The following is a 14,685-nucleotide window of genomic DNA, read 5'->3' as shown; positions in this document are numbered from 1 at the left end:
AGAACCCACCACCGAAACCCACCAGATGCGTCTCCTGGAGCATAAGGAAATCAAGCCAGAACCGTTTCACCTCCTTTAGGATAGCCCCCTTCTCAACTTGGTTGACTAACCATTTACACTCCATGAGACGAGCCTAACCCTGGGTCACCCTCAGCTAAGTAGTCTCTCTGCCATTCATGATGGGATTCCCTACAGATAGACGTGAATTCAAATGGCTTTTCAAGCCCTGGTAGGCTACGCTTCCCACTTGCAGTGTGAGGAACATATCCTGAGCAAATGGTGCCACTAACAGAGGATTTCCATTGAAGGCGTTGCATATTTTTGGTTCTTTGAGGCTTGACAGAATACACTACAAGTCACCTATTACAAACAAGAGAAGCTCAGTTCTTCAGTTGTTTGAGCACCATCTGTGATATCAGTCATCTACTTCAAGCACTGAACACTATCTATTACTGTTCAAAACATACCAGGTTAAGGTTTCTTTACTATCTAATAAGGAACATGCTTTGTGTCAACTATTTGAGCATCAACAGACAACGCGGAGATGCTATTATTGCCATCTACCTTAAAAAAATCACATCTCTTAGACAAATTGTATGACGAGAAATATGAAAAAAACTGCTCCAGTACCACACAATTTTGGGTGCGACAGGAATATTGACAAGACTGAGATTAATGACTAACACTAATAGGACATTGTGACCAGCAGCTACTAGGCTGCCTAGGCCAACCAGACATCAATACCCATCATGTCAACACTACAATTAAAAAGGGGTACATCTCAACTCCATATCTTTAAATATTCCACTGACAACACTTCTCAGCAGTGCTAGCAGTTTTCACAAGGGATGGTAAACCAGTAAAATACAGTATCAACAACTCTTAGTTTTGCTGTAGTTCTTTAAGAGGGGCTATTACCATCAACCCCAAATGGCTTCTATCCTAGTAATGCATGGTACCAACACTTCTCAGCAGGGCTCCTAAATGAATAATGGATAGCATCAACACTTCTGCGTACAGATGCTATTTCTTTTTTTGTGAACAGTAACATCACATTCTATTCCCAGCAATGGATAGTACTGACTTCTCTTCATGAGTAGCCTACCTTTATTGGACCTGTATTTACATTTCTTTGCAGAACTTTCATACAGGAGGACAATCATGACAATTTTATTACAAGACCGGAGGCTAACATTATGCATAACATCTTTTATTGCCACTCCTGCAGCACTTTAAAGAACTTCAATAAACAGTAAACTCTAGATCTGGAACACAGAAGACCATAAATACTCTATACTCCAACCATTCTTCCTCTTTTAAATGCTGCTCATGAAACAGATAAGTCTATCTCTCTAAGCTTATTTAATAATTTAGATATTTTGAGTGTATGAATGTTTAAGTTTGATTAATTTGGAGTAAGCTTCTAATTTCTGGAAGCTTGGGGCTAGATGTAGGTAATTCTATTTTACCGACTCATAAATACCGAATTTTACCGATTCGGTATTTATGAATCGGTAAAATAGAAGGAGGGAGATGTAGGTAAAATCTTTATTTGATTTACCGAATCTGTAAAAATCGGTATTTACCGAATCGGTAAATACCGATTCGGTATTGCCCATTGATTCCTATGGGCCTTGAAGCCCATAGGAATCAATGGGCAATACTGAATCGGTATTTACCGATTCGGTAAATACCGATTTCTGCAAGGGTGCAGGGGGTGTCACTTTGACACCCTCTAGCACCCCAAATACAGGCACGTCTAACATGTGGCACACATACATGCCCTAAGGGCATGTCTGTGTGTCACATTGCACAGGTGTGCATGCACAGATGTGCATGCAAACCTGTATTCGGTATTTTACCACCCAATAGCATTGGGTGGTAAAATACCGACTCTTACGGGCCTGTGGCACTTTCTGAAGTGCCACCTACATCTCATTTGAATTTGAATTTAAAAACATTTGTACAGCGCACGCATACCCAACGGTTTCATGGCGCTAGTGAAAGATCAGTGGATGGCAGCGGCGACGGATTTAGGGGAAGGCTTGGGTGAACAGAAAAGTTTTAAGATTTTTACGGAACAGGGAGTACGAGAGGGAGGTGCGTAGAGCGATTGGGAGGGAGTTCCAAAACGTTGGGGCCAGGACAGCGAATCTCACTCCGCCCGACCTCTGCTTTTTAAAGCGAGGGATGGTAAGAAGGGCCAAGTGAGCCGAGCGGAGTTCTCTGCCTGGACAGTAAGGTTTGATAAGAGAGCAGATGAATTTAGGAGCAGTGCCCGCTCTGGCTTGATAGGTAAGACAGCCGAGCTTAAACAGGGCGCGCTCTCTTATCGGGAGCCAGTGCAGGGTCTTGAGTAAAAGGGTGACCCGATGATATCTGGGAAGGCCATGGATCAGACGGGCCGCCTGGTTCTGCACCAGTTGCAGACGGTGGATCATATATGCAGGGGCTCCGTTATAGACTATGTTGCCATAGTCTATCCGAGATAACACCATGGCCATCATGATGATTTTTAGAGCAGGGGGGGAAAAGAAGCGGGAAACCTTCCTAATCACTCTAAGGGAAAAGAAGGATGAGGAGACCACAGAGTTAACTTGTGGGAGAACCGAAAGCTGGGGATTAAGAAAGATACCCAAAGTCTTCACTTTAGGAACCGGGAGTGGAGGGACACCAAGGGAAGGGGGCCAAAAGGAGGGAGACCAGGGACTGCAGCCACCTCCGGTCAAGACCAGTTCAGTCTTGTCCGGATTGAGTTTGAGGTGGCTGCAGTTCATCCAATCTTGAATAAGGGTCATGGTGGTTTGAACATTCAGAGCGGATGAAGATGAATGGGATAGATTGAAGATTAACTGGAGATCATCCGCGTAATTAAATACGGTGACCTCCAGTTGCTGTAACATAAAAATGAGAGGGAAGATATAAAGGTTAAACAAAAGAGGGGAAAGTGATGAGCCTTGGGGGACCCCGCACTCTACCTTGCGGGTGGCTGCTGCAAAATCAGCCAGATGGACACTCTGTGTTCTCTCAGCCAGGAAGGACTGCAGCCAACGGAAGGCTAGGCCCTCAACCCCCGCCGCCCTGACACGGTTAAGAAGAATGGTGTGGTTCACCGTGTCAAAAGCGGCGGATAGGTCAAGGAGAATCAGAGCTTGCGGACGGTTGATGTCGATTCCGTCACGCAGCTTGTCCATAACTGAAATGACCACCTTTTCGGTAGAGTGCAGGGGGCGGAAACCAGCTTGACAGGGGGAAAGGCAGTGATTTGTCTCAATGTGAGTACTCAGCGTGGAAGTGATGTGGGTTTCGAGTACCTTAGCAAGGTAGGGGAGGAGTGAAATAGGACGGTAATTGGAAGCAGAGAGGGGATCGGCGTCCAGCTTTTTCAAAATAGGGATGACAACCGCAGATTTATGTGAAATAGGAACGTGACCATGAATAAGGGAGTCATTGAGGAGGGTCAGGGGAGGGGTGAGGCAGACTGAATAGATTTCCCTGAGTATGTTAGCGGGGGCAAAATCCTGAGGCGAGCCTGATTTGACCCGTTGAAGCAGGGGAACGAGGGTATCAGTGGTAAGGAGTGGGAAGTTGGACAATTTAGCAGAGGGGGGGGGGGGGGAAGGGTCCATGAAAGTGGGGGAGGGGAGGGGAATGTTATGTTTAATCTTTTTAACTTTATCTATAAAAAACTCATTGAGCGAGTCACAGAGGAGTTGGGACGGGGGAGTGGTGGACGTGACTCTGGTGGAGGAGGCAAGCTCGTGAACAGTGGAGAAAATTTCTTTCGATTGAGACTCCGCAACCAATATCCGGTGGGTGTAATATTCAGCCTTAGCTTCCAGAATGGTCTTTTTATAGGTATGCAGAGTGGCCAAATAGATGGTTTTTAAGGCAGGATCGTAAGTTCTACGCCAGACTCTTTCAGCCCTTCTAGCAGCAAGTTTTTTCTCTTTCAGATCGGGGGTGAACCAGCGGTTGGCTGCATGGGCCCGTTTTACTGAAAGGCGCCTGAAGGGGGCGAGTTCATCTCCAGCCCTCGTGAGCCAGTTGTTAATCGCGGCAAGTTGAAGGCCAGCTGTCAGGCCAGTAAGGACCGGGCAAGTCGTGGCCAGGGCCGAGCAGAGGGAGGGCATACTGACCTTGCCCCATTTCCGAACCCAGGTATTTTTAGGAAGGGGGGGCTTGATCGGGAGTGATAGACCAAGGGAAAAGGTGATAGTGAAATGATCTGACCAAGGGCAGGGTGAAATGATGGGCGAAGTGGATGGAATGTTTAATGTCCAAATTTGGTCTAACGTGTGGCCACGTTGGTGGGTGGGACTGTGGATAAGCTGTACAAAATTCAAATTTTCCATGAGGCTAGTGAATTCCTTGGACTGGGGGCTTTCGGCCGGGTCGGAGGGCCAGAAATTAAGGTCCCCAAGGACAAGTACAGAGGAGTAATTTACTACCAGAGTGGCCAGCAGAGTCTGAATCTCAGGAAGGAACGAGGGAGTAGGCTGGGGGGGGCGGTATATGAGGACAAAAGTAAAAGGGACTTGCTGGGAGGTTGAACGAGCTACAAGAAGGTCAACATCAGCGATGGGGGGGGAGGGGAGGATATGAAAGGTGATGTCCGTACGGGCTATTAGCGCCACTCCACCTCCCCGTTTGCCGTCAGAGCGATCCGCACGAATGGCGGAATAGGTAGATGGCAAGGCGGCAAGCACATTGGGGAGGGAGTCGGTCTTGAACCAGGTCTCCGTTAAAAACAGGAGGTCTGGTTCGTTGGTATCAAGATAATCAAATAGCTCATATTGATGATTTACAGCGGACCTGGTGTTAAGAAGGGTAGCCGAGGTGAAAGGCTGTTGAATAGGAGGGGCAAGGAGTGACGAGGGGGCAGGAACGGGTATGGAGGCAGATGGAACAAAAAAGGATGCAAAACTAGGGGGGTGGGATGGGGGGGAACAATATAAGCCAAGATGTTGTAGGGTAGTGGTCGTGGTGAAATTTAAACAGCCGGGGGACCATAAGAGGCAAAGCTGAGACGGGGTATAGGTGGTATAACCGACAGCGTCCCGTGCCCCTAGCCCCGGCTGGCCGCGGACGGGCGCAGACGGGCTTAACTCTGGCGCGACTCCGGCGCGCCTTCGTCGCGCCCGCTGCGCCCGTCCGCTGCGCTCCCGGAAGCACATTGCGTTTTGTAGCCTGCCTCCCCGAAAGCGCTGGACCGCTAACTCCGGCCAGGCTTCCCAAACAACACCGCCCAAGATGGCGCCTCGCCCTCCACTCAATCAGCACTGTCAGCTGCGGTGGAACGGGGCGAGGGAGGCCGCAGGAGGGGCAGTAAAGTGCACAGAATGCAGTGAGTACAGTCAGTATTTAAAATTGGTGCAACAGAAATAAAAGTGACAGTTTTAAAATAACGAAGGTGCCGGCATCTAAATCATGCCTGCGCACTCTGAGTAGGCTCACAAGCTTAACGAAGAAATAAGCGAGCTTTTGGATTGAAATCCAGCTCGCGCTGCACATAAGCTCTCCAGCAAACCCTAGGCGCTGCCACCGACCTAATGGTTCACAGTGAGCCCTGCGCTGCTTGTCGTTTTGTAGCCTGCCTCCCCGAAAGCGCTGGACCGCTAACTCCAGCCAGGCTTCCCAAACAACACCGCCCAAGATGGCGCCTCGCCCTCCACTCAATCAGCACTGTCAGCTGCGGTGGAACGGGGCGAGGGAGGCCGCAGGAGGGGCAGTAAAGTGCACAGAATGCAGTGAGTACAGTCAGTATTTAAAATTGGTGCAACAGAAATAAAAGTGACAGTTTTAAAATAACGAAGGAGCCGGCATCTAAATCATGCCTGCGCACTCTGAGTAGGCTCACAAGCTTAACGAAGAAATAAGCGAGCTTTTGGATTGAAATCCAGCTCGCGCTGCACATAAGCTCTCCAGCAAACCCTAGGCGCTGCCACCGACCTAATGGTTCACAGTGAGCCCTGCGCTGCTTGTCGTTTTGTAGCCTGCCTCCCCGAAAGCGCTGGACCGCTAACTCCGGCCAGGCTTCCCAAACAACACAGCCCAAGATGGCGCCTCGCCCTCCACTCAATCAGCACTGTCAGCTGCGGTGGAACGGGGCGAGGGAGGCCGCAGGAGGGGCAGTAAAGTGCACAGAATGCAGTGAGTACAGTCAGTATTTAAAATTGGTGCAACAGAAATAAAAGTGACAGTTTTAAAATAACGAAGGTGCCGGCATCTAAATCATGCCTGCGCACTCTGAGTAGGCTCACAAGCTTAACGAAGAAATAAGCGAGCTTTTGGATTGAAATCCAGCTCGCGCTGCACATAAGCTCTCCAGCAAACCCTAGGCGCTGCCACCGACCTAATGGTTCACCATGGTTGGCCAGAAGTAGGAGCCAAAATACCGGTCGGTAACGGCCGATTTCGGCCGTTACCGACCGGTATTTAGGATTTGGCATGTAGGGGGCATGTCATTTACAGAATCGGTAAATTTACAGATTCGGTATTTTATCGATTCTGTATATTTACCGAATCAGTAAATTTACCGATTCTGTAAATGACATGCCCCCTACATGCCAAATCCTAAATACCGGTCGGTAACGGCCGAAATCGGCCGTTACCGACCGGTATTTTGGCTCCTACTTCTGGCCCAAAATCTTTAGTTAGTATGTAAGTATGTCAATTTATTATAAATTATTTAAAATATGAAATAAATATATTTTGTTAAGTTGAAAGGAGGATCGATAGTGTAGAAATGTGGCGTTGAGAAAAAGAATATGTTTTATTTGTTGTTTTGGGGTTCGTATGTAAAAAACTTAAAATGTTAGGTTTTTACCGATAATTTCAGCCGTAACGCGAGCTTACAAAGAGATGCACAAGGTTGTTTGAAGCAACGGGTCTCAAGGGATTAGCATGAGGTTGTTTGTTTCCGAGCGGCTTCCGTAGTGGAATGAGAACGGAAGTAACGCAAACAGGTTGCCATAGAAGTTGTTTCTTTTCAAGGGGCACCCTTAGCTTTTAACGCTCGAGACAACGTGCATACGCTTGAGAATTACGTGCGCACGAGAGTAAGCGGCCATTTTTAAATTGGTAAGCAAATAACAATAAAGATAGAATCTGAGTCAGCGCGAAGTTGGTTAAACGATTGTCATAGTGCGCAGATTGCAATCAGCTGTGAGGAGGTTTGGCAGAGGAATCAGAAGAAACATTTTTTGTAGGTAAATATAGACAAGAACGTAGGAAATTTATTAAAGTAGGTTATGTGGTAAAACTAATTTAGACATTTTAAGAGTAGATAGATTTAGTGTGTTTGAAGAAGACATAGATAAGATTATTAATAGAAAGTGATAGAAGAATGGAAAGAGAATTAAATAATAAGTTTGAGATAACGAATACTAAGGTAAATGAAGTGGTGATGAAGAAATTAATTGAATATGAGAAGAAAAAACAGGTGAAAGAGACTATGGAGGATTTCAATAAAAATAGAAAAAGAAAAGACAATGAATCGGTAGAGGACTTTTATTCATTGTCTGAAGGAGAGGGAATGAGTTCAGAAGTTGGTAGAAAGAAAACTGAAAAAAACAGACATATAGAGGATGTGGATATAATAGAAGAAAAACATGTGGGTTATAAAGGAAGCACAAAGGAAGGTGTCCATAGCGGCACAAAAGGAAAAGGTGTCCTTAGCGGCATACAAGAGGAAGAAGAGATCAAAAATGTAATATCTGGTAAAGAGGATGAAAATATGGCTGAATACATCCTGGATTTACAGGATGATGATGTTATGGACGATTTTGAAAATATGGAGGTACTAGGAAGTAATGAAAGTGTTAAAGATCTTGTGATATTTACTAAATGTGATAAGCTGTTCTTATGTAGTTACTTTAGAGTGTTGTTTTATGAATACTTAATGTTAAACTGTATTTGGAATCTTGTACATGTCATGTAGTTCTAAGCATGTGAAGGTTCTGCATATTGTCAGTTGTTGGTGACTCCTGCTTGCTGATGGATGAGATCCTTTTCTAAGGAATAAACCTGAAACCTCATACTTCTAACCTGTCTCAACATTTATTTAAGCAAATGCTTCACTGGCGCAGTAAGCAGTCTTAAGAGGATCTCAACACGAAGACAGGTTTTGGTGAGAGATATATTTATTTTTATAAAGGATATAAGGACTTCCTTTCTCTATTTGGTGGATACCAAACCATTCATTAAGCGTTAAACATACTCCTGTGGATTGGAGTATTTATGGACTTATGTGTTCCAGATCTAGAGTTTACTGTTTATTGAAGCTCTTTAAAGTGCTAAGGTGTGGCAATGAAAGATGTTATGCATAATGTTAGCCTCTGTGTCTAATGAAATCTTGATTCTCATTTCATTACACTTGAAGAATCACCATTCTCTGCAAGACAGCCACACCATTAATTGGGCAATTGCATCACGTCTTTACTAGCCTGGCTTACTATTCAGACCAACTCCCTCCCTCACATGGTTTAAGCATATTCTCAAAACCCACCTATGAAAGTTAGAAACAAAATAAATGCTTAATTTGTGTTGGTGGTTGCAAATGGGGCTCGCTGGCAATCCGTCTTTTGGACTGGGACTTAATTTTTATTAACCGACTTTGACCCAGAACAAGAGAGAGAAAAGCAAAAAAGGGGCAAGCAGGAGGAAAAGAAAGACGAAAAAAATTATAAATGGGTAAAGAAGAAATAAAAAGTTGTGGGGTAAAAGGCATCAAGTGGAATCAAGACTAAACTGCATTGGTTTTCAGCAACAGTGACAATTGGCAGCAGTGGCTACGAGCTTCTGAGAAAACATTTGGGCCTGGGCGCTTATTTATTTATTTTACACAATTGAACACTGAACACCATGCTTATAAATCCTACTACCTGACAGTTATCATAAGTTACATTATTATTTTGTAAACTCCAGTAGTTCTCTCAAGGTGAACTCTCACTTTTAGATTAATTATGGGTGATAATTTTGCGGCCGTATTATTATTATTAAATATACATCGAAATGGCCATTTTGAGGGAATTCTGAGATAACTTTTTAAGTCCTCTTCATTAATTCATTTTGGGGTTGATTCCGATTCGGAAAACGAATCCGTACGACGATCTGTATTCGTAGCCGTTTCCGTACGAATCCATCCGAATCGCGTAGTACTATCTGTTGCGAGAAAATACATCCGAATCATTGCGAACCGCACGAAAATGAAGGGTACATCCGTACGACATCGACCCGCACAGAAAACCGTACGATTTGTAAACATGCCGTACGACCCGCCATGTACGATCTGGACCGGTTAATGAGTACGCGATTTGTACGGTAAACTTTGCGTATGAGCAATTCGTACAGAGGGCAACAGTATCAAATACGCACCGTACCCCTAAAATCAAGGGGTGAACGCATGGGGTGCACGCACTGTACACCTATGACCTTAGGGTGTACGTACCGTACCCCTACGGTCCGTACACCTACGATCATGGGGTGTACGCACGGGGACATACGCACCGTACCCCTGAAATCCAGGGGTGTACGCACCGTACCCCAATGCACCATACCCCTGCAATCATGGGGTGTACGCACCGCCTACACGGGGGGGGGGGTCCGTTTCGTACGCATTTCGAGGCAAAATCTGCTTGTACTGACGTTTTCAGCTCCCGTAGAGTCGTACGGAGTGTTGTCGATACGATTTGTACATGCTGGGTCGGAAAATGCTGCTTCGATCTGTACGGACATCACGTACTGCGCATTCCGAAAGCGATTCGTACGGATTAGTGACTTGTACGGTCTTCCGTACGATTCGTACGGAGGACTGCTTTGGGTACACATCGTACTATATCGTACGGTTCTACATACTATTCGTACGGGAAAAAAGCTCCGTACGGCTATTCGGAGGGCATTTTACCGAATCGCGATTGACCCCTTTATGTACGGAAAAAACATATTAACCCCTTTGATGCTGGCCCGTTTCCGCCGCTGTGCGGTAAACAAACGAACAGGGCGGGGCAGTGACGAACCCCAGCCGTCATCCGCACACGAGCACCGCGGAGCGTGATGGCTGGGGTTCGTCACCAGCATGCATGGGGTTAATACAAGTCTTTTACTTTTGTCCTCTTTTAGCTATAACATTTATTATTTATTTCTTACCATGCTTTGATTTTTTTTTTTGCTTTAAGAAGAGACGTCCACATGTCCCCTTTCTCTTTACAAGCCTATTCCCTTTGTATTTTAAATAAGCTACACTTTTCCCCTAGGGTTACCATTAACACTTGCCATTTTTAGGTCTGGCATTAGCATGACATTTTACTAAAATATGTACAATATATTTACATATAGGGGCTTTCAGACATTTCTCTTCTACCACTGGTCTGTTGTGTCATTCACATGTTGCCTTCCCCAACTACAGTGTACAGTATGATGCACTGGGTAAGCCTACTTCAGCCACTGGCTAACTTCACTTTGAAAGACTGCATTTTGATCTCTCCTACGGGGAGCACATCCACACACAAGCTAGTTCCCTTCAGTGCCATTGTTTGTTTTTACTTTATTATTACTATAGCAATGCCTTTGTATTTAGACCCTACTGTGATAGCATGATGCTTTTGATGCATATTCTTTATCAGACCCTATCGCCTGCCAATGCTGCTGAAAATTCCTATTGAAGTGTTTTGCTTTTTTGACTGTAGCTATTTCACAGTATATATGGGATTGTGTCAGTTTGAAATTGTTCTATATTGTTCCTCTTTACTTTTTTCCATTTTTATTTTCCCCTTTTCAGTTTTTTCTTTCTTTTCCCTTTTGTCCATTCTTTTTGCCCTGTTCAGTTTTTTCCTTCTTTCTTTTCCCTCCTCCTCTCCCTTCTTTTCCCATTTCCCATTTTTTTTCTCAAAAGCAAGAGGCCTTCAGCCAATGACAAACTAATTTACTTTTTTAGGCCTGTGATAGCCAACACCTCCCGATTTTACCACAATTATGTGTATAACAGTTACTTATAGGGCCTTCAGCCAGACTTCATCCATTATTCTGTGGTTAGTGACATTCACATTTGTCTTCCAACCAACTCCAGCTTGCATTAAGAGGTAATGTATAAACCTACCGTAGCCATTGGCTGACTTCACTACTGGTTATGGCATGCCTCCTTTTCACAAGTAACACAACCAAGAACAAAGAAGTTTCCCTAAACAGCAGCAACTAATTACTATGGTAATGCATGTGTGTTTTTTCCCTCAGACCAAAATATTTTTGCCTGTAGTAAATGATTTTTATTTTAGATTGATGAGAGCTCAGCATATTTCCAAACAATAGCGTTTTGACAAAAAACAAGACGAAACAAGAATTGTCAGAAGACTGCCGACTAATGCCAGACCTATTGGCTTTGCCAGTGCTTTTTACTTCTAGTTTCCGGATTGTGATTTATCTGTATCCTGAGGTAATTAATCAGAGAAAAGAACAAGTCACCATTTAAGTATACAATTTTAGAAATGCATCTAAATATAACTCTATTTATGTTTTGAATCAGTCTTCTTACCGCTCACTCTGCTCCCTAAACTTATATCACCTGTCTACCTCAATGTAATCAAAACATCTTTAAAATGCTATTTTTTCATTTGTTAAAAGTGCAGCACATTTGTCAGAGGGGCTAATCTATGTGAAGAAGCTATTAAGAGCTTAAATAACTGCTTAAGTATCCTTTTCTTGCACTTGGCAAGTTCAAATTACACAAATATTACTAACTTTTAAACATTAAAGATTTTGTATTCTTAAGTGTGAGAGCACAACACGAATTGTAGGCAGCTAACATTTAAAAACCAGTTACTTTATTAAAATGTAGATTTATTTCATGAACTTTCAGAATACAAAACAATTGCATAGGCCCTTAAATAACAGGTCCCAGTGTTCCTCACCTTACTCTGACACCCCAGCTTTACCCTCAACACACTCAAGAGTCCCTGAAGCCCCCTACTGGACCATAACTTGTTCTCAGACACCCAAGCCGACCATCTGAAACATTAAGCTCACCCTCAGGGACTCCCAACTGGCCCTAAACAAACCATCAACCTGTCCTAAAGTGGAACTCTGACACCATCAGACAGCCATAAGACCCACTTCCCACTCTGCTTCCCTTCCAAATCTTTAAGACTGCTCAACTGAATCTTTTGTGGTCCTCAAAAAGACAACAGAAATTCAGCCAACCCCAAAGAAGCTCTAACCCAAACAACTCTCCTCATATTGGCTCAGGGTGTGCAAGAAACCTAGATACCCTCAGACCTGCCATGAGAGGACTTATGTCACCCCTCACATTCCCTCAGCCGGCTTTCAGGGACCATTTGTTCCATTTTGCAACACCTCAGCGATCCCCAAAGCCCCTATATCACTGTAAGAACCACAATATTACACATCTGTTATTTTCGGCGAGCACAAGGGAGATGATGCTTCTTCCAAGGTTGTATACCAAGTAAGGGCTTGACCCTGAGTGGGCTCGTAAGTTGATAGTATTCATCAAAATCGCTGTTTCTTCATTCAAGAGAGGCTTCCAGTTGCTTAGCTGCTGTTTGGTGATGATGGAGGTGTACGGCTGGTCGGGAAAGTCTGTATCAGTATCCTGTGGGTTGAATGAGTTGCAGATCTTGGCAGTTTTCTGTTCGAAGAAGTTTGAGAGGTTGTTGCAGAGTACTTGGGACTGGAGGATGTAGTTGTTGGCAGCTGTGTGATTGAAGACCTCCTTGACGATGGTGAAGAGTTCTTTGTTATTATTGGAGCTGGCTTCAAGTCAGAGTTAAGGCCTTTTTTCTTTGCATCTCGTAGCTGTTGGTGGTAGAGGTTGAGGACACCTTTGTATGTGGATCTTGCTGTGGTGCTTTTTTCAAGTTTCCATTTTCTCTCAAGTTGCTTGCAGTAGTGCTTGGACTCCCTGAAGTCATTTGCGTACCATCTGGGACATATGTTGCTTTTGTTGGTCTTGTTTCAGGTGGGAACAGTGCGATTGGCACAGTCATGGAGCCATTTATTGAAGACGTTGGTGTCGATATAGAGGCTCCCAGTGTGGTTGGGTGGGCGTTGCGGTAGGGTCTTGTCCAGTTTTCTTAGGATATTTTATCCCAGTGTCTGGTGGGGTGGCTTGATGGATTGGTATCCTGAAATGTATGTAGTAGTGGTGGGACCATGTAAGCTGGGTCTTGTAGGTGGTGGTAATTCTGTTGTTGGGGGAGAAAATTGGGTTGAGGGTGTAGCCTGCTGCATGGGTTGGTCCTTGGACATGCTGGGTGAGTCCGAGGTTGCTGAGGTGGTCAAGGAGGGCAGTGGAGTTAGGGTCTGTGATGTCTTACAGGTGGAAGTCAAGGTCCCCAGGGAGGTAGGTGGTTGATCTGATGGAGAGGGAAGCAATACATTCTGCAAAGTAGTTGCAGAATTTTGCTCGGAGGCCTGGGTTCCCTTAAAGGTGGCGTTATAGTCCATTCATATTTTTTTGATGGCGGTGTTTCATGAAGTTGGTGTCCAAGTCAGTGGAGGTAGTGCAGTTAATCATGTTTATGTAGATGATTGAAGGTCACTACTACCAACAACAAGGTAGCACTTGGTCTCAAACTCAACAAGGAATTAAATAAAGGTGTGAGTGGACTACCTGCAAAGTCGTTCACTGGGCACTTTCAGAACGTTGGTAGTGTTCCCATCAGGCAACCGACCTGTACCGCCCTTCATCATTTGGAAAAGACATCATACGACACACTGGAAGTGGCCCAGTGTGCGATCACGCACAAATGTGCTAAAGTTGTTCTCTATATCGAGACGATTGTCTTTATCACTGAGTAGGTATCAGGGGGTTGCTAACAAGCAGTGCAAAATATTAAAGTAAACAAATTAATTAAATCTAAACGGTGGTGGTGCCATTAAAATAAGGTAAAGGAAGGAAGACAGTTTAATAGGGACCTTCCTTTCCTAACATTAAAAACAGTGAAAAAAGGTAGCATTAGCAAATAACTACCTTGACAGTTATTATGGTCATGGTCGACATGTTTCTGCAGTGTTACCTTGGGCCCAGAGGTCACCTACTGCTTCATCAGGACCTAGTGATTCTACTGCTTGTAGTGAGAATAACGTAAAAGAAAGTGTAAACAATATCACCTTAAGCTCTCCTGGATGTCGTATTCCCGGATGTCATATAATCACACACACACCAATATGCAAAAAATAGAAGAGAAAACTCATTTAGCTATTTTGTCACATCTTGCTACAAAATATTCACAGCTCTACACGGTAGCTATGGCTAACATCATTACAGTAATGTCAACAACCACATATCACATTCTCGCATTAGCGAATCATGCAAGAGCAGAATGACTTCTGGTCATATACACTCACCAATTATTTAGGAGAGTAACGCCTCACCTCACCCGGCATCAGCGCAGGTTTCACGGAGCCCCGCTCTGTGTGGAATAATAGATAAATAAACGAACAACGGCAGACGGGTAGAGTCAGAGGAAGCACCAAGACGCGAGGGCAACCACTGTGTCATTAACAAAGAGCTTTATCAAACAGTCTCTGGAAAAACATCCTCGCGGTTAGTGTAACTCTAGACTGTATCAATTGCACATTTGTACTCTAACCGCATTGCGCAACCCTTTCTGATCATCGCGCTCGATTAAAAAGTCGTTCCAAATCATTCACCCAGGTTGCTTACCTGCC

General features: G+C 44.5%; 1 protein-coding gene across 1 annotated transcript in view; it reads right to left on the bottom strand.

The window, feature by feature from the left end:
• Positions 1-14,685, bottom strand: part of C9H14orf39 (chromosome 9 C14orf39 homolog) — a 1,496,166-nt gene that overhangs the window by 1,448,600 nt on the left and 32,881 nt on the right. Inside the window, exon 2 of the mRNA XM_078660343.1 lies at positions 14,031-14,135. The gene's annotated coding sequence lies outside the window, so the exon portion shown is untranslated. The remainder of the gene's footprint in view (positions 1-14,030; positions 14,136-14,685) is intronic.

The sequence above is a fragment of the Lissotriton helveticus genome, chromosome 9 (genome assembly GCF_964261635.1).
Source record: "Lissotriton helveticus chromosome 9, aLisHel1.1, whole genome shotgun sequence".
In the NCBI taxonomy this organism is placed as follows: domain Eukaryota; kingdom Metazoa; phylum Chordata; class Amphibia; order Caudata; family Salamandridae; genus Lissotriton; species Lissotriton helveticus.
The sequence above is the reverse complement of the archived record's forward strand: the minus strand, read 5'-3'. Positions and strand labels throughout refer to the sequence as shown.